The 25186-nt window shown below is 39.0% G+C and overlaps 1 long non-coding RNA gene across 1 annotated transcript; it reads left to right on the top strand.

Moving 5' to 3' along the window:
* Positions 1-1109: 1109 nt before the first annotated feature.
* On the top strand, positions 1110-4779 carry LOC148021088 (uncharacterized). The gene is made up of 3 exons (XR_015694533.1): positions 1110-1545; positions 3759-4123; positions 4219-4779. It is a non-coding gene; the product is annotated as an uncharacterized LOC148021088 (long non-coding RNA).
* Positions 4780-25186: the final 20407 nt, after the last annotated feature.

The raw sequence follows: 25186 nt of genomic DNA, 5'->3' as shown, positions 1-25186 counted from the left end.
CATGATTTTGAGGGTGCTGCAGTGCAGGAGAAGCAGGACTACTTTGAAGAATGCAATGGGCTGCTACCGCAGGTAGCCTGAACTAACGGCCACTGAAGTGATTCGAGTTGACCAGCTTCATCACCACGTCTGTACGTATACCTGCACAGGGCATAATCATCTACACACCAAGTGAGAGACGGCTGTCCACCCTATGTTTCAGGCCTGATGGCCAAGTCAAGGTCCTGAAGATCACGCAGGCTGACGCAGCTTCCAGCTTCCCTGATTAACGACAATCAGGAATGTGTATAGCTGTAAAACGTAGTAGCTGAGAAGAAAGCCGCTACTGGTATAGGCATGTGGCGATCGTTATTAAAAAGACTAATCGCTTGAACAACAAAAGTAAAGACTTATCTGCATACATTGAATCTGCTGAATCTGATACTCACCGATCGACTGCGGGGTTTATTTGATACTCGCCGATCGTCTGCGGGGATTATTTTTGTTCTTGCAGGAGCAGCCATAACATGGCAATCCAAGAAACAAGTAGCAGTTACGCTATCATCTGCTGAAGCTGAGTTTGTGGCCGTTTGCAAGAGAGCAACGAAAGAAGGATTATGGTTACAGATGCTGATTGAAGAACTCAAGCTCATTCTATGCCCATCCCTGAAGTTATTTTGTGACAATATGTCATGTATATACTTGGCCATGTCATGTATATACTTGGCCAAGAACCCGAAGCATTCGAAGAAGACTAAGCATGTGGATCTAAAGTATCATTTCATCCGTGAACTAGTGGAAAACAACAAGTTAGAGATTCTGTACACACAAACAAAATCTATGTGGGTAAATTTTTTGATGAAATCCTTACCTGGATCTAAGCATGATCTCTGTTGTAATAATCTGGGTCTCAATAGTATTTAGTGTTCAAAGATTAAGGGGGTGTATTAAAAAAAACTAATCGCTTGAACAACAAAATTAAAATAGACACTTTATGTTATCTATTTTTATTACACGACATACATATTTACAAAACGTCACATCTGTGATGAAACGTCACAGATATCTCGACGTATCAAGATGTATATACCAATTCAGATTAATACAGTCGAATGCTTCTACATACCCTAAATAACAACGATCTCTGTCTGTTATTATTGCAATTGAATTCCTACAATCCTCATTTGGTCAGAGGAATTGCAATATTGATAGGACATGCTAACCAGCAGCAGTTGCCGCAAAGATAAGGTGGGCTCAATGATGCTGTCTACCACTACGCTGAGTGGATCAAAGGTGCTCCTAACGGCAAGTGACATCATGCTCATTACTGATCATATGATAACAGACAGAATGCCAACCGAGCAAAACGATAATCTGTCGTGAAGGAGCCTTGACTGCAGTCGGAAATTACGTGTGTTTGGGGCTTTCTTTGAGCAATCAATATCAAACAGGCAGCGAATGCTAACCATGAAGAGAGAGAGACATAAGTGGAATATTGAACAAGGCAAGAAGCAAAGATAAGCGAGGAGCAGATGCTGCAAAGATCGTCAAGGCGGCCTTGCAAAAGTAAGAAGAAGGAAATGAAGATTCCAAAGCCAGTCCAGGCTGATATCCATCTATCTACTAGTTCTCATCTTACTACTTCCGTTCAAATGATTCATGACAGATGGATTGGGACAAATACAATTTAGCCACACATGGCAACTTCACTTCCTCCTACCTTGTCAACGAGCCTATTGAGTGTGTGTTCTGTCCATACCTTATTTCATGTGTTTCTTTTGAGTTCCTTTGAGAGCCCTTCTTAATCCGCTATTTATCCTTTATGATGCCATGCATTCACTATGAGTAAAAAGCATGAAGCCCTTGTGCAAATCTTAAGTAATTGTGTGTGTTAGACTTCCCCTAGCCACATTTTTGTGTACCAAGCAGAAAGCGTTGCATCTAGCTGGAGTTAAATTAGAGAGGTATTCTATAACTCAACAAGAACACAATATGCTAAAGTGCATCTATATGTAAAAGAGTTGTAGTTGTATTCCAAGCCATGGTAACCTTAGCCTTTATCTTGAATTCTATGTGACAGAAGCCATTTCAATGTAATCCTAAAGCTATATGCAGTTAAGCTAAAGTTATCTACATACATTAAGCGAAGGATCAAACACCAAGAACTACAAAGAAGGGCAAGATGTCTAAATTAAGTGAAATCCTTAGCTCTTACCATAATTTCGATGGGACACCCTAACCCAAAGCCTAATATATAAAAGGTAAAAAAGTGAATAGGGTGCTCATTCCAGTGTGTGCATACTTTGGAGAATGAATCTTCCTCTTGCTCTTGTACTCATTACTTAGAGAGAGCTTGTGTGTGTGTGTGTGTGTGTGTGTGTGTGCGTGTGTGCGTGCGTGCGTGTGCGTGTGCGCGCGCTTGCTTTTGATGTACTTACAATGTCCCTCTAGCCATAGAGTTGAAATTTTGGCCGATGCAGTAGGCTACTAATGCCATGTTGTATTTTTTTAATTACAAAGCTACCTAACATCAACCCCATGAGATAGATGGTAAGTAAAGCCTATCGTTAGTGTCTAATGGCACTTAGAGGACTGAAAGGATCGATTATTGGTCTATGGAGGGTTGCTAGCTACCTTGATGCCTTGCCAATTGCTTAGGATGAGGTATGTGGTTTGAATTGGGGATTGAAAGAATGGATTATAGGCTACCAACAAGGTATTGTTTTTGGCCAATGGGATTGGAATGCATTAAGGAAACTCATGTTTACAAAAAAAAATCTTTGCTTTACAATGAAAAATGGTTTGTGAAATAATGTTTGATGGTTGTAGTTAGAGGAACAATGTAGTGAAACATATATAACATATTCATTTGTATATATTGATATATTATGGAAGCATAAATTGCTTAGGTTGCTAAAGCCTTCAAGTTGAATGTGTGATATATAGGTAGATGGACATCCAAATATACCCAATCCCTAGAGAAGTTTGCACGATCAGTCAAATGGCTATTTTAGATAAAACTCATAGATAATTCAATAAATTATCAAACTTGAACTAGTCCCAATTTAGAGAAAATTTTTTTGAATAATATCAAAGAGATCAATGCTTACTCCCTCTTGTTTCACACTCTCTAAGAACCAAATGTGAGATTATTCGGTAAAGATGACATGCCAACTAGCCCCAAGGCCACAATGAGAACCTGATTGCTAATTTAGGATTATAAGCTGCTCTTGCCCTCAAGGCAGAGCAAGATCCACCAATCATTAGTAGTCCCAATAATCCAAGATGGGTTAAAATGATAGATGGTTCAACTAACTACTAAAAGGGTTTCCCCTCGTTTCTAGATGGGGCAGTGTAGATACTAAAGGCATACACATGGGAGTGTCCTATGGTTGGCTAGCTTATTTGAATGGGTTATTTGAGTTGGGTTGGCTTATCTCAAAGTAGGGTGATGTACATAGATCTTACTTTATGTCAATATTATGTGCTTCCCATTTTGCATTAAGCAAGAGCTGCACTAATTTGTTTCTTTTTGAGTTTGTTATAGGTCAGCAACTATGTTAAAATACGACATTCCAATCTAGATTTGAGATTGTAGCTATCTAATCTCGTGATTGGGGTCATAACACTCTAATGTATCACATTGATTCGGCTGGTCTAGCGCTTAAAGAACTTTGGAGAAAAAGTTTCTATGCAATTTATATTATGCCGGATTGAGATGTGCAAGAGGGGATTTGACACTAAAGGCCAGGGCTAAGTTGTTTTGATTAATGTTGCAGCGCCTAGGCGGTAACGAAATGCTTGTCCCCTTGAATGCAAAGAAGCTTTGATCCCAAACACTTTTTGTCTTCGAAGAGCTGTCGAATTCGGATTGCTTTATCCTCGTCGATGACAAAAACGTATTGGCAAGTTGCAACATGAAGTTTCTCTCAGGAAGACATTCACAAACAAGAGAACACACAAATTACACGTGAACAGACATGGCACCAGGCCTTCCTCAAAGGTATCGTATGGATCACAATTACATGTGGTATCACTCTAGCTGTCACAGCTGTCTACACATGGTTCTTTGGGATTATCTTTAAGAAGCAGACAATTGGCAGTCGGAGGGATCATGCTACGTCTATCACGCCTAATATAAAAGGTGGTAGCACCCCTCAACACGAGCACAAGCAAGGTTATTAACAGCAGATTCAATTGCTTGACAGTCCATTAACAGCAGATTCAATTGCTTGACAGTCCATTGCCCATCGAATCGACTACTCGATCACATCGTAATTATGCGGCCACCTCCGCTGTACTGCTGGCGCAACTCTATTGGCAGAACCGCCATTGCATGGTGCCTGCTCTTCGTAATCGTTTTATCATTTTCCATGGTTAACAACATGATCTACCACTTCCTTCTCGAGGCTGCAAATCTAGCCGAGCTGCACGATCTATGGCGCGCCGTGCAATTTCGGTAGCTGACGTGCGGTCGTAGATCCTTCTCAAAGTTGAACATTGGGCCATGAAGCGGGCGAAGCTCATTATCAGGTGTGGCTAGATTCTGGTTTAGTGTTGCTGTTTCATGCCTGCAAGCAATCACAAACCATTATCAAAGCTGGAAGATGCTATGCTGTGTGTGTGTGTGCCCACTAAACAATGGCATGCTTTTCTTATAAGTGAAGAAAACTTATGGCACGTGTCGTCTCCTGGAATCTCTGAAGTATGATGATTTGCAAGCCCTTCTACTCTATGAGCACTAAATGTTGACGACAGTCTATGTTTTGCCAAAAAAAAAAAGTCAGGAAAATAATAGGCCATCACATCACATAAACCATAGCTTCAAGACCTGAGAAGCTAACACTTTTATTCTCAGCAATAATTGTTGTTGATATTGAGTTCGGGGCTTACACCACCAAAAATGTAAGTGTATCATGTAAGTTCACCAAGAGCTATATTTTATTTTGTACGACTTTAAGGAAAAGGCCCACTACAAGAAAAGGCTAAGATTGACATGCTTCACATACACACTTTTATACGAGTGTATATGTATCATCTATATGCACACATCTATTGTAAAATTTACACCTACTTGTATACACACATTATTAAAGCATCCCCCATATTAAAATTTGAAACTTGTTCACATTTTGGGGTTTCTCAAAAGAATATAAAACATAGCAAGAATCCTAAACAAGGAGAGTATGATTGAGAGAGAGACTCCTAAAGTGCACATGCTTACAAGGTATCTCAGAACAAGCTATTCAGAACCCATACATAGCACATTATGGTTTCCTCTCTTCCCTTTGATTTTTCCAATTCATAATAATGCTCTTTCTTTACATGGTTTAGGACTTCTTTTCTTTCTTTATGCACGTGCTTTGGGTGCCATGACTTTGCATGTATATTTCAAAAAGAAATTTCCAATGTTAGATTGTGGCTATAGGTTATGTTGTCAACATGTTTACTATGAAGTAGATACATAGGTAGAGACGTGTATATAAACATATCCTTATGTAGTATCAGTACATATATAGACACACCATTATGCACATTTACACAAGAATCTCTAAACCACTTCCTATATAGAAAGTTCACACTATAACTAGGAAGAATACTTACCAAACTAGGAAGAATGTACAATTTTCTAGTTATAACTAGATAATTTTGCCATCACGAGTCTCTTCTAACTAGTGAAGTCATTTTCCTAGATAGTATCTACAAAATTGAAGCCCTATCTAGCAACATCATCTAGCAAGTTATTGTATAAATAGTAACAATATGTCAACCTAACTAGACAATTTTAGTTTTTACTAGTCATAACTAGCAAGTACTATCCTCTAACTAGGGAATTATAGATAGTCTATCGAGTTAACTTGGAACTCATGATTTTGACTAGGTATAACTAGTAAATAAATATTCTTTGATTAGGAATTTACATTTGTATAATACATACTTAGAGCTAAGCTTTTCACACTTGTTTGACACAAAAGTAAGACCATAGTTGTTGAAAGGTAATCACAATAACCAAAATAATAATAAAAGAAAGATGTCCAATACATGACTAACAAAGTCATGGCATTTAGCAACAACACTTACAATGATGACCAAAGCACATGGCCACATTGGCTAAGCATATATCATGGCCATGACATCCATCTTATTACAAAGCTCAAGACCATATTAGTGAGAGAAAAGCATATTGCGCCAATGGATTAAATAGAAAGTCCATGCACTAACATCATATTCCCTATGGTCCAAATGAGCAACAAGAGCAGAATTCAAAGTCCATGGAAAGCAAACCGCATAGCCATATCTACCCCATCATGAAAATTAGATAGCCATATTGAAAAGGAAAGCACATCATCAAGTCCATGACCATATTGGTCATAGAAGAGCACATGGACAAAAGGAACCACCAAGGCAAAGTGCGTAGCCATATTGACAAAAAGCTAAATTGCATAGCCCAAAACATGTAAAGCAAACCACATTTCTAGCTGTATGATGAAATAGTATCACCTTTCAAAATGGCACTAAGCTTATAAACTTCATATATTGACACAAAAATGTAAGTACCCAGGATTCTAGGGATTGCCAACTATTACACCTAGCTCTATGTGGAAGCTTGCAATATGACAGATGGGAAGCTACTTCAAGGTTTACTATGAGGTGATGTGAATAAGAAGAAGGCTACACCTAAAATAACTCCTCAAGGGTGCAAGTATATTACCTTTACAATGAACTAGTGCTCCAAAATGAAGAAAAATTCATTGGATATTCTCATTTTATTAGGGTTTGAAATTGAGAAATTCCATAGAAAAGTATCAATGGGAGAATATCAAATTCTTGCCAATCTCAATGACAGGTGAAAGAATTCAAAAAATGTAGAAACTCTTGCAAATTCTCAATGGGACATTGAAAGTGCATCGCAATAAAAGGAAAGCACAAGAGGAAAAGAAGAACAAATTAAGATTGGAAAAAAAAATCAAATTTAGCTTTTCAGCAAAAATAAGAGAGATAAAAGAAAGGCAAGCTTTTTGGGCTAAGAACATGCTCGACAAGGCCAATATTAAAATAGAGTATTATAAAAAGCAAGGAGGGGAGAAAAGCATGTTGAGCTATTCCTTCCTAAACATCTATTTAGACCTTCCAGAACCCCTAAAGGATCTTAATCTACTCTATGTGAGGATTTCAATCATGTTATGAATTTGAAGATTCACAAATCATGATGTGTACAATCTCGTGTAGCAACTTCTCTCATAGGCACATATTTGGCAGGTATCTTCTTGTGGTCATAGCAAACATCAAGTGTAACATCCATGTCAAGTCTAGTTATGCTATCCTCTAACCCCTCCTCACTTTCTCTAGCCCTTATTCCTATGAGTTAAGCCTTGGAGATAATCTATGACCCCTAAAAAGCATTATTACAAATATTTTAAAATTACTCTCTGAAATGATCGATTTTGTAATTATAAAAAATATTTTAAAATCATTCTCTACAATTTTCTTAGTTAAATTCATGAGCACAATCACACATATTAACAAAAAATAAAAGAATAAACTCAAAATAGTGTGAAAAGGCATCTAGAACTTGTCTTTTGACTTCATAAATTATATTGACTATAAAATACTTGACAAAAAAAACTTATGAAATACTAAAATTAACCTTAAAAATATTTCTTTGAATAAAAGGAATGAATGTGGGAGTTAAGGGGAGTAGTTCTTATTATGCACTGCATGTTTAAAAGTGTTTTTGTAACTGCGTATTACTGATGCTCACACAACACCCCCTGTACACCTGGCAGAACCCTCATCCTCCTTTATGCATTTCTATAGATGCTTTCACTAGCCTATTACAGCACCTTTGATACATCCCCCTTATTATCCCCCAGGAGATTCCCCTCTCTTCGAATAGATCCCCCAATCCAGAAACCTCCTGCTTCAATTCCCCCTTTTGATGTTTAGTATTCCACAAATTGTCACCCTATTTGTGGCCTTTGTGGTTAAACCCTTCTTTGCACCTGTTCACACCTTAGGGTCTTAACCTACATACCTTGAATATCATATATTTGGTCTTGCTTATATGTTGATCACTCTATGAGCAATGAATATATCTAATCTCATCTGTCCTCATCGAGTCTCCTACCAATTACTTTGCCTTTGATGTTTTCACAGGATGCATTGATATATTCATAAAGGATTAAAAAAATTTACTCCAATGTATTAGGTACTTGTGCTAGTATAGTGGTTCATAAAATAAACGTTGCAAAAATTTCCTCGACTGATAGTTTCAGGTATGCTTTTGTAGCTTTAGATGGTGGATGTGTGGTGGATATATGTATGTAGCTTTGGATATATGTATGGTGGATGTATGATGCTTTTGTAGCTCTGGATATATGTATGTAAGAAAAAGAAAAAGTCTTCAAAGTACTTGTCTATGTAGTTTATGTGTAGTTTAAGATGGAAAAGAGGCTAACCTGAGACCAACTATGAAATAAAGTCAATATGTTACTAAAAGAGGAGAAAATTGACCTCAATTTAAAATCGAAAAGACAATTTCCATTACAACATGAAGTGCAAGTTAAGGGGGGAGAGAAGGAGGTGCAAGAAAATATACTTGAGATATCATATTAGGTTTGTAGAAACCTCAAAATAAAACTAGTGTATTTGTCTTTAGTTGTCAAAACTTGCCATCCATTTTGTTGAGATACTTCCTAGTATCATGGAATGTTTACAAGTAGCTTAACTCTAGGGAAAACTCTGGCAAATATTCTATATTGGTATTATTCTCAATATACTTTGTGTTTTATGCTCTCAAGCTTCTTCTTCGCCAAGCTCTACATTTTTACAATCCTAAATCCAATATTTGATATTAGGTACTAGCCTTGTTTAATGAGTTGCAATGACTAGCAATCCATTTACAAACAGTAAACACCATATGTAGATCTATTCACTAGAGCTATGGACAAGTTTGAAGGGATCAAGGTCAAAATGATAGGTCATCACTCTTTTAGAAGCAAGTTTTAGAGGTAGTTTGGAAAAAATGCATCTACAAGAGTTAAACCTATTTCATCACTAGATTGTAGCAACACATCATTCCAAGGGCATTACATATATAACAATAATCATTATCAAGCCAAATATGCGCCCCAAAAAAGAAGGATATCAAAGATGATAGAAGCTCTCTCATAAGAAAAAATAACTTCCACTCAAGCTGAGAAAGAGGCTATTTTGAAGACATCACGTTTATCTAGGGAGTCAATCTTATGGAGACTTCATGATCTATATGGCTTCAACTTGTCATGTGATTTGGTATATGATACAATGCATATACTCAGTCTAAATATATTCTGCAAGTATATATCCACCTTAATGAGAGAAGCAAGCTCGAAAATGAAAAAGTTAATCGACTCTTGTAGTCAATCAATATTCAAACATGCTGGTCCTCCCTCAATTTGCTATGGGTGTTGGCCACATTCACCAAGTAAGTACCATGAAAGCTTCGAAGCTGAAGAGAATCAGAAACTTTATACAATGGTGTCTCCCTTATATACTTTGTGTCACTTAGGATATACCAAAGCACATGTATGAATTGGGTGCTCTATTGATTGACATTGCCCACTTTTTTTATAACTTTACACGTGACAATGGTTGGTCTAATGAAAATATCAAAGTCTTTAGGAGTTTATTACTTAGTTGGAGAGTTCGTAAAGAGGAGGCACTCGGACCCAACTCATCTCCTTTAGAGCATGTGGCAGGTCAGTATTGTAAGTACAATATGTTTCTATATTAGTCCACTAATATTATTAACAAGTACTTGTTACTTAAGTAAGCTTTTGTTTTTTTCAGTATAGGATTTGGAGAAATTTTGGATGATGTCATCAAACAAGGTCTACACAACATATTTTGATGTTATGAATTTGAAAGATATGTATAACAAATTTTGAACATCTCTTCAAACAATCGAAACAATGAGGTTACTTATGTCCACTATTACAAAAGAAAAATTTTCAATGATGTGTTCTGTGTAATACACATTGATAGTGATGGAGACTTGCCCCACCAAAGAGCACTTAGAGATCTTCACAAAATTCTTAGGCCTCCCCATGGATTCACTTTTGATACACATTCATCATATGAATGTGATTATTGTCATGCTCAAGGCCTTTTAAAAGTATCTTCTACCATCAAGGCTAAGAAGATATGGACTCAAGGCATGATACATCTTCAAAATAATGCACCGTGCTATATCACTTTAAGAGAAGATGTCATAGCAATAACACCCAAGAAAAGAGTATATAGAGTTGTAACTTCAGAGGAGCTTCAATATCTTCACACCTTCTCCGGGTTATCAGATGAATGGTTGAGAAATTTAGAAGTAACAGAATATAAATGAGTCTTTTACAAGGGAGAGGTGTATTGTAGTAGAGATTATGTGGTTTTCAAAAATGATGAATATGATTCTCTCAAGAACCAACAATAGGACATTGGAAAGCACAAATAAAAACTATATTTGGTGTATTCTTGAGAGAGAAGTTTATACTCTTTGTGGGTGCCAAGTATTAGAAACAATGCATTAGAGTTGAAAATGATATTGAGGTTCTTCTTGTAGACGAAACTACAAGGATGAGTGTACTTAAGAAAAACCAACTTGTATACAATTGAAATTGTATAAGACCAATGAGTTCTATTTTTCACAAGTTTATTCCTCTTTTTGTTGGAAATAGGGTTATTGCATATGAAACCAAAGATTTACAGCATCAAGCAAGATTACTACGTCTTGGTTCAATAGGATGTATCCTCCATGGGTAGAAGAATGAGATATAATATTACTAAGAGCTTCACAAACTTCAAGTGACTTAATAAATATCAATTTTGCACATGCCATGGTACATAAGGTAGATCACGAACAAAAAAGTGTTCAAGTTGGATGGTTATGTGCTTATGGTGGGAATGGGAAAAAATGGAAGATAGATAAAGACAATAATTTTCTTTATTCATGGGATTCCATTTTCAAAGTTCTAGAACCTTGGATAGTAATAAAGAGAAGAAATGTGATCATTAATGGTGTGTCAAAGCTATTACTGATGGTGTGGCAAAGTGATTGACTAAATACTTTATACATCCATAAGTTTTGAGTCATCCAAGTTTTTTGTAGCAAGTAAGTATAAATGAAGTGTATGTCTTGGATTTTGTTTTTACTTTGCATTATATAGTATCTTTTATCGTTGGAATCTCAAAGTTTTGTTAATGAGTCGATTTTGTATTATTACCAGGGTCTTAAATTTTTCCTTGGGCATAGTATGGATCCCCTAATTCTCCATGAAATTTATCATTTTTATGAGGCTATGATGAAGAAAGATCTAGAGGTAATGAAAAAAGTGAAGGATCTTGTCAATGAGGATGCCAATAGAATATCTTGTGAAGATGGTTCCTCATCAGGATCCATATTGAGCTCTAAAGAGGAGGGTCCAATCCTTGCAATTTTGCAGAACAAAGAGGGTCGAGTGATCACCGCCCCACAAAATAAAGGAGCAAAGTCAACACTTGAAGAGACTCCTTCATATGATCTAATTTTTTGTCCACCTCCACTAAGTAGACGTGACAAAAATAAGAAGTATGATGGGGCATTTTTGAAAAGCTTCTTTCCATATCAAAAGCATGTCTTGAATACCAACTATCGTACAGTTAATAGTTGGTTTAGGGATAGAAATGTGAAAGAACGCTTACTACACAATAAGGAAGCACAAGAAAGGGTTAGATAAATTATCAATAAGCCGTATAATGAGATAAAGGCTCTCATTTTCGGAGCCACAACATTGATGTAGACTCTGGATGATATTTATAATGGGTACATGGGTTCTACACAAGCAAAAAGAAAGCACCTTGCAAAGAAGAAGAAAGGTACCACATCAACCTCAAGTCTCTCAAATATGGTAAGGAGTAAATCTTAAATTTATATTTTGATTTTATCATTTAATATCAAATGGCACTAGAAATTTTATATTATTTGATCGAGACTAATTGACATTATAACTATTTTTTCTTTACAATGCAAGGAATAGACAGACCCAAAATGTTATCAAGAATAGGTGAATCATTTTTTTCTTTTAACTAATACTTTATATTATAGTTTCAACTAAGGAGTTTAGTGTCAATCATTGTGTTTTTCTATAACCAATTAGGTTCAACATCAAGAGAGAAATATGCACGAGTAAGATAAGGTAATATTCTAGACTTAAAAAGCATTATTTTTTGTTCATACCTTCATAGAAGTGACTTTCCTTTTTGTTTTGGTATAGGAATGCGATGTGGATGATTTTTCTCTTCAATCGCCAGTGAAAGCGTGTAATGATATACATGTAACTATCATTCTAAGATAAATATTGCAATAGTTGCATCTTAAAAAACTATTGACAATATATTAGTGCGTTCTTAGGATGCAAAATTAGGGGTTTATATATTTGAACAAATTTCATGTGATAATAATGATGTATTTGTATTCTATATGTAGAGAGTTAGCTTCATCTCTCTTTTTTGTATTTGTATTTTCTAGAAATAATGATATTCATTGCATTTGACTTACTTGTGTTGCAACCGCTTAACTTTAGGAGAATGATGCATACACAATGTATGAAAATTTTGTAAGGGAAAGCCTATCAAAGAGTGAAAATAACATAGTAGAAATGAATGTAAGTATTTTTTATCAAGTTTATATCAATACATGCATCTTAAGGTCACATTATCAAGTAAAATAGTTAATACGCTTAAGATGATCATTTGGTATATTTTTAAGATTGGAAAAAATAGTAAGGTGCCTCCAGATTTTCTTCATAAGACAAATACACATTGTTCAAATGTAAGTTTATTTTTTATTTTATACCTATTTCTTATAGCAATACATTAGCTTTGTTTAATCTAAAAATTTTCATACATAATATTTTTTTGCATCTTAGGTTTGTGCAACCTCAAAGATTGAAGTCAATATAGATTATGAGTTTAAAAAAGGAAAGCGACCACGAAAAGTAAGTATCTCATTTTTAATATTTATAGTAAAATATATTTTATATGCATAATAAGAAAAAAGACGTTTCAGATGACAATAAAGATGCAGCAATGTTTGTTACAATCGACTTCTATGAATCAAAAAGTAAAGAAGTTCAAGGTAGGCTTTGAAGATATTTTTTGTTAAAATAACAACTATAATTATCTTCTTGAATAAAAATAAATGGCTTCATGCAGATATTGACTTTTATTTTTTTAAAGGCTCCTGATGATATATGTCATAAAGGCGATGAGAAGGCTCTCATTCTATGCAAAAAGTAAGATTTTTTCTATAAGTTTATTCTTTTAATATTTTAATAATCCAAATAGTTGATATCATGATTTGGTTGTGTTTTTAGGTATTCAATGAATAGGATCAAGAAACCATTCGTATGGAATACTTCAAAGTCCATACAGTATCAGAGATGTACAGACAATTGAAGTTGCAATATGTTGGCTTGAGGAAGGAGATGGGTGCTTTTTGTAAAAAATGCACTGAAACTAACCTGAATATATTTAGAGAGGACTTCGTTGATTTTTTGCTAGCTAAAAATAAAGTATGTGTGAGAAAAAGTGAAAGCTTAGCTCTCACACTTCAGGATGTCAATATACTTGAGTGATTTGTTACAATTACGAACATATGACAATTTATGCTAATTGATAATTTTTATCTCAATTTTATCTTCATTTACTCTTAAATTCTTTATATTTTTTAGTTCTAAATAAAAAAGTGATTTATACTCTTTATGGAAATTGACATGTCATTGAGCTTATGATAAATTTATTATAGTGTATGTAATATATTTATTGAAAGTTGGATGCTTTATAAAGCAAGACTAAGATTTACTAAAAAGCGCGCTCATTTACCTTTTTAGTAAGGTTTTGTCAATATTCTCGAGGGGTTCACTATATATATATATCCTCTATATAACGTGCATTCATGGCCTACTTATAAATATCCTAATCTGTGAATTTTTCTTGAATAAAATACAACCCTTTTCTATTCAATCTGTAAGTAACCCCTTTATATGGCATCCTTCTGTATGTAAAAAATATATCAAAATTGTGTTTTAAAAACCCCTTATTTTAAACTCATGTTATATAAACATATATTTATGAGTGACCCCTCCCCCCCCGAGTCAATATTAAAAATTACATCTATATAGTGAGATCTCCATATAGCAAAATTTTTCCTATATAGAAAAAGTATATCATCTATATAGTGGTAAATATCTATATGGTGAAATCCCTATATATAAAAACATTATCTATCTAAGAGTATTTTCTCGACATAGGAAATAAAAGCCTATATAGGAAAATATTACCTATGTAGGTACTTTTGCTCGACATAAGAAAAAAATGCCTATGTAGGAAAATATTACCCATCTAGGAATTTTTTCTTGCATAAGAAAAAAATTCCTATGGAGTGAAAATTTTTCTATCTAATTTATATAGGAAGAGTGCCCTTTTCCCTAGTCTGGAAAACCCCTAGATGTGTGTATTTCTGTCTCGTAAATTAGGTAGGAAATCTCTTTTTTTTTCCCTATCTAGACATTCATCAAAAGCTCATTGTGGGAGAAATGTGATAGGTGCAATAATCCTACTTTTCTTCCCTCAAGTTTTCTTCCAAATGGCCATCTAGTTCCTAGTGCAAACCACTCGCCACTATGTTTTTTGTAGTAGTTGAGACAAGTTGTTGTAGTCTAGAATGGGAGCTGCCCCCTCACTACAAGGATTTGAGCTAGTAGCGATGCCGATTAGCGACGGCGGATAGCGGCGTCGCTATTTGCGTCGCTATTTGTGTCGCTATTTGCATCGCAAATGCGACGCAAATAGTGACGCAAATAGCGACGGGCCGCAGGGAAAAAACGCGGCCGAAACTGAGCGCGGTTTTCATTTCGTGTTTGCTCCATTGTGAGTTTTGAGAGCGAGAGCGAGGGAGAGAGCGACCGTCGTGAAAGAAGGAGAGGAAGAAGACTTGCCGCCGCCGCCGCCGCCGCCGTTGTTCGCGAAGGAGAGGAGGAGCCTTCATCGAAAAGAGGAGCCGCCCCACGCTCGCCATATCTCATCGGTGAGTCTCCCTCTCTCTTTCTTTTGCTTATTTAAGGTTTAAATCACTCTCTTTTGCTTGTTTAGGAGAGGAAATGAAAGAGAAAGAGAGGGAGAGGGAGAGGGAGAGAGAGGGAGAGAAAGAGAAAGAGAGGGAGATGGAGAGGGAGAGGGAGAGAAAGAGAAAGAGAGGGAGAGGGAGGGAGAGGGAGAGTGCATTCTCTCTCTCCCTCTCCCTTTTGCTTGTTTAATGTTTAAATCACTTTCTTTTTTGCTTGTTTAGGAGAGGAAACGAGAGAGTAAGAGAGAGGGAGAGGGAGAGGGAGAGGGAGAGGGAGAGGGAGAAAGAGAAAGAGAAAGAGAGGGAGAGAGAGAGGGAGGGGGAGGAAATGAGAGAGGGAGAGAAAGAGAAAGAGAGGGAGAGGGAGGGAGAGTGCATTCTCTCTCTCCCTCTCCCTTTTGCTTGTTTAATGCTTAAATCACTTTATTTTTTGCTTGTTTAGGAGAGGAAATGAGAGAGAAAGAGAGGGAGAGAAAGAGAGGGAGAGGGAGAGGGAGGGGAAGGAAATGAGAGAGGGAGAGAAAGAGAAAGAGAGGGAGAGTGCATTGTCTCTCTCTCCCTCTCCCTTTTGCTTGTTTAATGTTTAAATCAATTTATTTTTTGCTTGTTTAGGAAATGAGAGAGAAAGAGGGATAGAGAGGGAGAGAAAGAGAGGGAGAGGGAGAGGGAGGGGAAGGAAATGAGAGAGGGAGAGAAAGAGAAAGAGAGGGAGAGGGAGAGGGAGAGGGTGAGGGAGATGGAGAGGGAGGGAGAGTGCATTCTCTCTCTCACTCTCCCTCTTGCTTGTTTAATGTTTGAATCACTTTCTTTTTTGCTTGTTTAGGAGAGGAAATGAGAGAGAAAGAGAGAAAGAGAGAACGAGAGGGAGAGGGAGAGAGAGGGAGAGAAAGAGAGGGAGAGGGAGGGGAAGGTAATTTAAGATAATAGACTTATCGATAATGGTATGCAATGTACTTTGCCATGGGCCACGTACATTGGTGACTCTTTAAGATGGCTTAAAATTGGTCATGTCCTTCATAATGTCCAAGTAGGGGATCTAATTGTGATATGCATAATTCATTGTTTTTGTATTAACTTTATAGGCATAACAAATTAGAAATCATGCCAACTAGTCAACGGAAGGACTAAAAGAAAATTATACCCTAGCTAATGGTCATTACAGTACTTCATAAAAATGAACCCAAAAGTATTGTTATAGAAGAAGAATCCCTTAAATTGAGTATAGGATATTTTCTCTCGGGTCTTATGACTATGAGTAGAATTGATTGAAATAAATTTTATTACTATAGTTGATAAATTTCATAGATGGCATTAATTTTAATATGTGATCCTAGGACAAAAAAACCACATTTCTAAGATGCTTTTTGTTGAGACTGATTTATTATTAGACTAAGAGATCCTCAATGATGCTCAAAATGGATTACTTATACTCAAAGCCCTCTAGTGCAGGTTTTTACAATAATGAATAATTATCTACCGGGACAAACAAATCCTTGAGCATGATACAAGGCCGAGATATAACATCGGAAAATCTCTCAACTACTATGTAACTTGACGTACATCTCCATAAAGCTATGGTCAACTTGATGTACATCTCCATAAATCTCTCAACTACTATGTAACTTGACGTACAATGCAAGATTTATGGTCAACTTGCAACTTGACGTACATCTCCATAAAGCTATCCATTTAAGCCTCGTTTGCTGTAATGTAGATAAGATGGAAAATGAAGAAGGTCTTATTGTTCAAGACTGCGAGACGTATCTTAATCAGCGTGTCCCATGTCCTTGCTCTCAATACAAGTTGGCAATTAGACGAAAACGCCGATTGTCTATAGAACACGTACGATGATTTGGCGAGTTTCAATCTAGATCATTGATCAGGCGATTGCGGATTTTTAGCAAACGGTAATTTGAAGTTAATATTAATCATGCATTGTACTCGCAAGCCAATTGAAAACCATACACAATAAGATTGGGTATTGTTGGCAAATTTTCTATCCAGGGGGGTGATGTCTCGACCCAAGGGGGAGTGCACCCTTTGCGGCCAACTAGAAGAGTTCGTGGATGTGCGATGGATGGATTTCAGGAGCCAATCCACCACTTGCAAGGCCCATCTATAACGTCAATGCCAGAGGAGACAGACAACCTTCTTGACCTACCTACAATCTTGGAGCCTGAGATGGAGGCAATGATCGATGCATTGATTCCCATGGATGTTGAGACATCTGACCCGCTTAGAGAGGAATCATCCATACCATTATATGATGGGTGCCGAGTATCTCGGTTGAAGACATTGCTTGCATTCTTAAGTGTGCAAGCAAAATACGGTTGGAGCAATACGAGTGTGACTGAGTTATCCAGGTACCTTGCACATAGGCTTCATTGCTTTTTTTAAAAAACAGTATTATTGCAAACATTTGTGCTTTTTCAAGGTGTTTTATGATTTTTTTCAGGTTATTGAAATATCATATATTACCACCTGCAAATACCATGCCCGAGTCTCGTGATGATGCATGACATGTTTTACGGAAGCTTGGCATGGACTACAATAACATCCATGCATGTATCAATGACTGCATACTGTTTCGAGATGAATACGAGACTATGGAGACATGTCCAAAGTGTGGTGCTCATAGGTATCGACAGGACTTGCAAGGGCAAACCATCCCTCAAAAAGCTCTTAGACACTTTTCGCTCATCCCCCGCATAAACCACATGTTTCGCATGTCTGGCATGGCAAGCTTGACAACGTGGCATGTGCAGAATAGGTCCATGGATGGAGTTTAACGAATATCAGCGGATTCGCGTGCATGGAGCCACATTGACTCTACCTTCCCAGGCTTTGCGCGAGAGCCAAGGAATCTTCGACTCGGTCTCGCCATGGAAGGTGTGAACCCATTCGGTCTGCGCTCGACTTCTTACAGTGTGTGGCCTATAGTGCTTGTCAAGTACAACATCCCTCCATGGCTTTCTATGAAGAAAGGACATCTCATCCTTAGCTTGCTCGTCCCGCGCCACTACAAAGTAAAAAATATGGACGTGTATCTTCATCCATTAGTCGATGAGCTTAAGATTTTGTGGGAGGAGGGGGTCACTGTGCAAGATATGAGCAGGCGCGATGGTCGGCCGGTCAGCCAACATTCGAGCCATTCTCATGTGGACAATGCATGACTTTCCGGGATTGGGAGAGTGCTCAGGTGAGCAGACCTCCATTCTCACTGGTAATATCTATATTTTATTTCATTCAATCAAGTATTCACTAGGTCGTGGCTCGCCTTACAGGTCTGGTTACCTCAGGTTATCATGCATGTCCATTGTGTGGGCCACAGTTAGACTCCCGAAGGTCACGAACCATGAAGAAGATGGTATATCAAGGACACGCCGCTTTCTTGCCGGAGGATCATGAACTCAAGGAAAGTTTTCTTGGACGACCTCCAGCACGTATGAACGCTGCAAGCTGGTATGAGCTGAAAATGGTAAACCCGGAATCACATCCAAATGGAATGCGACGGTTCTCAGTTTTCTACGAGTTGCCATATTGGACCCACTTACAGGTCAACCACTTGTTGGACCCCATGCATATTTTCAAGAATGTGGGTAGCTTGCTATGGGACCACATCACATGAAAGAGAGACACTATAGGGTCACGAATGGATTTGAAGGAGGTAGGTAAGATGGAGGCGCTTTGGCCGCAGTTGAGTGCTAAAGGGGGAGTGCAGCTTCCTCGCGCTCCCTGGGTTTTGTCTACCAAAGAAGAGCGCATTGTGAAGCAAGCAATCAAGTCTATCCGCACTCCGACGGGTATGATGTGTTCTCTTAGGTCCGCATTTTCTAAAGATGACCAATTGTATGGGCTAAAATCCCATGATTGGCATAAGATATGTCAGGTTTATGAATAGAATGTATTGTAATTAGCGTGGGAATTTTGCAATTTGAAAAGTGGCCATTATTCATAATGCTTTCTCATTTGTGGCAGTTTGTCCTACCGATCGCGATCGCAAGATGCCTTACTCCAGAAATTCGCAGGGCCATTTACAAGTTGTCGACTTTGGTGCAATGGATCTCACAGAAAGAGATTAAGACGTCCTCTATTGAATCCGCAAGGCGGAGAGCAGTTGAGACGGTCTGTCTCTTTGAGAAATACCTGCCCACTAGCATGCTCACAATACAAGTTCACCTTCTTGTGCATCTTGTGGACGAAGTGGAGATTGCTGGACCTGTCCATACGCGATGGATGTTCTTCCTGGAGCGCTTCATGAAAACCCTGAAAGGCTTTGTGCGGCAACGAGCTCGTCCAGAAGGTAGCATGGTGGAAGGTTGGTTGGTATCAGAGACGTTAGTGCATATCTCACAATGACTACCAACGGTGGAACCAGACAATGAAATGCTATGGATGCTGAAGGACGATGATAGACTGACTGGAGATGTGGTGGTTGGAAATGGGGTAGAAAAAAGAATGGATGCCTCAATGGAAGAGAAGGTGAATCGCTTTTGTATGTTGCACCATGCCTCCATGGAGACGTGGCTCGCCAAGTACGAGATTGCAAGGCAAGATCGAGAGGAAACGTGAGCTGAATTCCGATGCAGTACGCGTCACCCACCGATTGGATATCCCGAAGGCATGGAGGAGATGCCGCGGTTTATGTCAACACGATGGTTGCATGGAGCCTTGACCGCAGCATCCAGCGAAGGGAGAGAGGTCTCAATGGAGGAGTGGGAGTTCTCGAGGGGATGTAGTCCAAAGGTGATGAGGGGTTTAGAATGTGTCGTATCTAAATTTGCTTGCTACATCTAGTTTGAGTGTTTCAATGTATAGTACAAAATATATAGTGCAGCGTGGTCGCGCGGACAGCATTTTCGCGTGGAGCGTATTGACAAAATGCGCTCCACAATGGACTGTGGTGTCATGGCAAGGTTTGAGCAAGAGAGTCGGCGACGAGCAACGGATCCGAACACGGTTATGGATGAGATGGAGTATTTTGGGAACTTGCAAAGTATTATTACGGTGGATTACCGTAGCTTCTCCATAATACTATTCGATGTGCAGTGGTTCAAAGTGGTACTTGCAGGAGCTGGAGCAACAGTTCGACGAGGTCCATTTGGATTTCTTGAAATAGATTCTGAAAAAAAATGGACAGATTTGCGCGACACCTTTGTGTTGCCGGCCCATTGTGAACAGGTGCAAAGAGTCATTTGCTTGCTAATTGTAATACGACATGGTTTATGTCACAATGGTTTGAACTCGCTTTGTACGTGTTTATGAACAGGTAATCTTCTATCCAAACCCCGACAACCTCGATGGTGGTATGTTATACCTTCAACTCCTCGAAGTGCGAGAGTATATGATCAAAGCGATGTTCCAGGCATAGATGAAGAAAATATGTAAATAGAGGGGTCGATATTACAAGGGGTGGAGGCCACCGCAAGTTTGGAGCCCGCATCGACTAACAATGATGGAAATACAGAAGTCCAAGAATTTTTTGAGAACGAGGCAGACTCGTTCTTTTGTGGTGACATGTCTATTGACCTTCCAGTGTATGCAGAGTTATGTCAGGAGATTAACATGGGACCATAGAATACTTCATTCTTGGAGAATTGTATTACTCAATTCGTTGTTTAGATCTTCCATAAAGGTACATAAGATATGCATTTTAAGAGGGATTTTTCAAAAATGATTTATATTACTGTGCTTTGTATAGTTTAAATTGATTATTCTAACACCATTTTTTATCTGTGCAGGTGACATTTTCAGGATGAGTCGAGGGATGAGCGATGAGGAGTTTCAGGACATGATGGCACGCATGTCTCCAGATCAGCTCACGAGATTCAGAGAGATGACAGACCAGGAGGTGTCTCGTTCTTCATCAGGGCGCTCTGCTAGATCTGCTTCAGGGCGATCAGATGTTTCAGCTTCGAGCAGACGATCTCGACGCTCACGACTTGGGCCAGAGGGAGGGACTGCATCGGGATCAGGGGGTGCTGCTGTGGAGACACGGACGTGATGTCTCCATCCCGTCAATCAGCTGGAGCTGCATCACCTCCAGGATTTGTCACACCTGTGGGGACGTCTCCTCTAGTTACTCCGGCTTTTGCGCAGCCGTCAGTAGGTGGCACCCCTTTTTGTGGCACCTCCTTTGGTGGCACCCCTTTGAGTGGCACTCCGAGAGAGGGTACCCCCGTCGGTACACCGGATGTACAGGGGTCTCCTGGATATGCCCAGGAGCGTGGATGGAGATGGGAGAGGACCCATCTTAGGGAGACTGCTAGGGGTTATGGATACCTAGTTGATAGTAGGTCAGGAGCCATCATCATGAATGATGAGGGAAGGAGGGTGATGGCTCGCATGAGAGAGTTGTGCCAACAAGTTTTTTGGCACAACGTCCTGGATCATTAGAAGAACATACCGGAGGGGAGCAAGGACTACATAGTAGTATCCTTGTACGAGGAGTTTCCGGTGCCAACCGCAGTAGATAGATTCTCTACGGGCTGGATGATGGATTGCATGCATGCATACATGTCACATAGACGATTCGACGCACGCATGGAAATCAAGAGTGGGGCTGCAAAGCCCGAGTGGTTAGAAGCAGACGATTGGCGCCGACTGAGGGAGGAGGCTACAGATTCGCCAGGACATTGGAGTCAGCAGTGGGAGGCGGCGAGGGCACAACTCGAGGCCGGAGTGGTGCATCATCTTGGGAGTGGCGGCCACAGGACATATTTGAAGGAGTTTGTAAGTTTCTCTTTTGTTTTGCTTATTTGTTTTTTTGAAATATTCTTTGTAGTGACAATCATGTTTCTAACACTTAGCATTTTGTTTTCTTTGCAGTACTCCATTACAAATCGCGATCTGCAAGGCCTTGAGACTCGATATGCAGAGAGGCACGATCTCAATGCATTGATCGACCGATTGTATAGACGCGGTGGCCCTGTAAGTCACTCATCTTTCTTGTCCGTAGTTACCATGAGATATTTGAATGCATTATTGTATGGTGGATTGATATGCTGTTTCTTTTTCTGCAGAATCCGTTCGATGCTCCTTTGCGGCGGGACGAGCTTTCGGGGGACGAGGATTTCTAGCTCGCCCTTGGATCCTTGGAGCTCACACACCTTTAGTTTTTAGTCGCCTGATCTATGTAGACATTTTCTATGTATTAGTGATATCCTTTCATGATTGTACCAATCGCATTTTATGCGATCATGTATTTATTTCATGTATCAGTTTTATGATTTCAGTATACATTCTTTTTGTTTGCAAGCACTTTGTATGCAGTAGTGCAGAAACTATTTTGTATGGCTCTCATACAACACACAGTGCTATATGTGGCAGGGTAGCTTGCTACCCTGCCACAAATTTTTTTTTTCCCTGTTACCGTCGCTATTTGCATCGCAAATTTACTGCTCGCATCGCTATTGGCCTCGCTATGAGCGTCGCAAATTTACTGGTTGTGTCGCTATATGCGTCGCTATTTACGTCGCTATATGCGACGCATATAGCGATGCATATAGCAATGTTTCTATGGCATCGTCAATAACGATGCTTTTTGCGACGACGGGGGCAAATTTTGTTGTTTGTATTTTCGTCGTGTTAAACGTCGGTATAAGGTCTATATCTTGTAGAGCCTCTCTACTTTGAAGATGGCTAGCTCCTATTCTCTGATAGCCTATGAGCCACACACAAGATTCCCTTGAGATCGAAATCTCCACTCTCGTTGCTCCTACCCCGTCCCTCCTTCCCTAGCACCAAGGTAGCCCCCCCCCCCCCCCCCCCCCCCCTCAACATCTAGATGGTAGGTGATGCAATCTCCTTCCCTTTGATCCCAAAGTGCCCCCCGCCTCCCACTCGGTAGCTTGGAAGTAGAGGAGGTATGCATTTGGTGGGAGTTGGAGCCGGAGGTAACTGTAGGGTTTCCATTTTGGCATCTTTCTCTAGCCTTAGGTAGGACTATTCTTCAAGTTTATGGCTATCATTAATGGACCTACAACTACTACTCTTATTAGATGACCATCTAGCCTTGCAAGTGAGATACTAAATCTACCAATCTAGCTTCGAGTGCATCCATTATCCATGGCAAGGAAAGATCCAGAAATTCATGTCCTCAACTTGTTGCCCATTAACATTCCAGCAACTCCACCTCTGATTATGACTAGCAATAGCCTCTTCAAGTGGCACCCTTTCTCAAGTGATCCCTCACATGAGGATGAACGTCCCCACCTCCATAGCACATGATCCTTTTGAGCCACCTTATCTAGATTAGTGATGGTAACCTAGGACCATTAATTAGTCCTTCAAAATCCCTCTGCATGGCCAACAACAAGAGTTCTTTCTTCTATCATCCCCCTTTCCACACACTTAGGCACTAGTAGGGAAGCACATTAAAAACACTATAATCCACATTTAAAAACCCGCATAGCACCCATGTAGGAATGCTCTTGATCATGGCACTTTATAATGTCATGTGCCCCTTGTACACAACACATTCACATAGGAGTACGCATGCCTGAGGCCATATGCACATCCCTTAGGTTAGCATCATATTAATTCCATCTATCCTAAGAGTTTAGTAAATGTGCATTTTAGGATAGGCCCACTAGGAAATGGACCTTAGGTAGTGTGTAGAAGAACCAAACTTGAACCATTAGGGCCAAAAACGCTTCAAAAAATGCACTTTTGTTAATCACGGGATTAAGGAAAGGGCCAAAGAGAGTTCGCCACGTGTGCAAGAATATGGTATTCTTGTCTCCTCTTTTTTAGAGATAATGGAGTCCATTTTGTGATTCTCTCTTCTTTTTTAGCCAAAACCCCTAAAGTCTGACATGTTTTGGAGTCCCAAAGACGTTATTTACTTACAAATCTGACAAAATACATGACAGAGATGTGATGAAATTAATAATGAGTTTTTTGAAAGTCGGGAGATCTTTCAATATTGTTTTTGGCGCCCAATACATACTCATTTGGGTTCTTGGCGCTACTTTTTAGTTCATTCACCCCTCTTTGAGCTTCTTTCTCTACGCTTTCATTCTTTTCATGGCTTCCTCCAGGCGCCCTTCTCGTTTAATACACTCTTGCACAGTCTATAGCCAGGGAGTAGATGGAAATTTTGAGCCCAAAACCTTTGCTGTAAATGATTGGGTTACCATGCTGCCATCTTGCAAGGGCTCCCATAAGGTGAAAAGAAGAAAACGAGAAGATATAAAACATCACTGGAAGGGGCGTATCATTGCCTTCAAAATTATGCCCGAAGGCTGGTTTGTCAAGGTGCAACATGTTTACATGGCCAAGGATATGCACTTGCCTCCAAACGAACGTGTTCCCCAACAAACACATTGTAAGTTATAAGTTGAATAACGTATATAATTCTTTTCCATTTATGCAAGTTCTAACAAATGGTTCGTCATTGTAGATATCTTTCCGTCAACAAGTATTGAATGGCAACCTGTGGAAAGCCTAAGTGGGACTTTCCATGCCATTCATAAGGTATTGGCAGACATTATTTATGCCGATCAAACTGTGTCTTTTTATAGTGAATGCAAGGTTTTTATATATTATGCACAGTATGTGGTTCCCTCTAAAGCGGATAGGTATGGGAATATCGAAGATTTGCCATTGCCAAGTCTTTCATCTCTAAATTGGGAGATTCCTGACAAGGTAACAGTGCAGAGTTTCAAATTCAAAATATCTCAGGATATTAAAAAGTCCATGACAGCTGGAAGGATCTCAAGAAGAATACGTTTATCATGGTTTGTACCCCTCCATATCTTCGTGGCTTGCTTCAAAACAACAAATTTACAAAGAACGAAGGTATCCTGGTTAAGTAGAAACTTTTCGGAAGAGGATTTGGACAACACTATAGGGACGCATTGGAAATCTAGAGAGTGCGATCATAAAGGTGATATCTTGAGGTGCAGTGCATGCCCTCAATCCTTGGCTTTGGCTTACAGTATCCCTCGCCAAAATCTTGCTTTGGCCTTTGATTACAGGCGATACAAACGAAGATTGGGTATTTGGGTTCCCTTGGATTCTGATACAGAGAACACAACATATAAACTTGTGGTGCACGTTTTTCCACAT

The sequence above is a fragment of the Lygodium microphyllum genome, chromosome 18 (genome assembly GCF_053477565.2).
Source record: "Lygodium microphyllum isolate KBCC chromosome 18, Lygodium_microphyllum_v1.1.10, whole genome shotgun sequence".
Classification (NCBI taxonomy): Eukaryota; Viridiplantae; Streptophyta; class Polypodiopsida; order Schizaeales; family Lygodiaceae; genus Lygodium; species Lygodium microphyllum.
The sequence above is the reverse complement of the archived record's forward strand: the minus strand, read 5'-3'. Positions and strand labels throughout refer to the sequence as shown.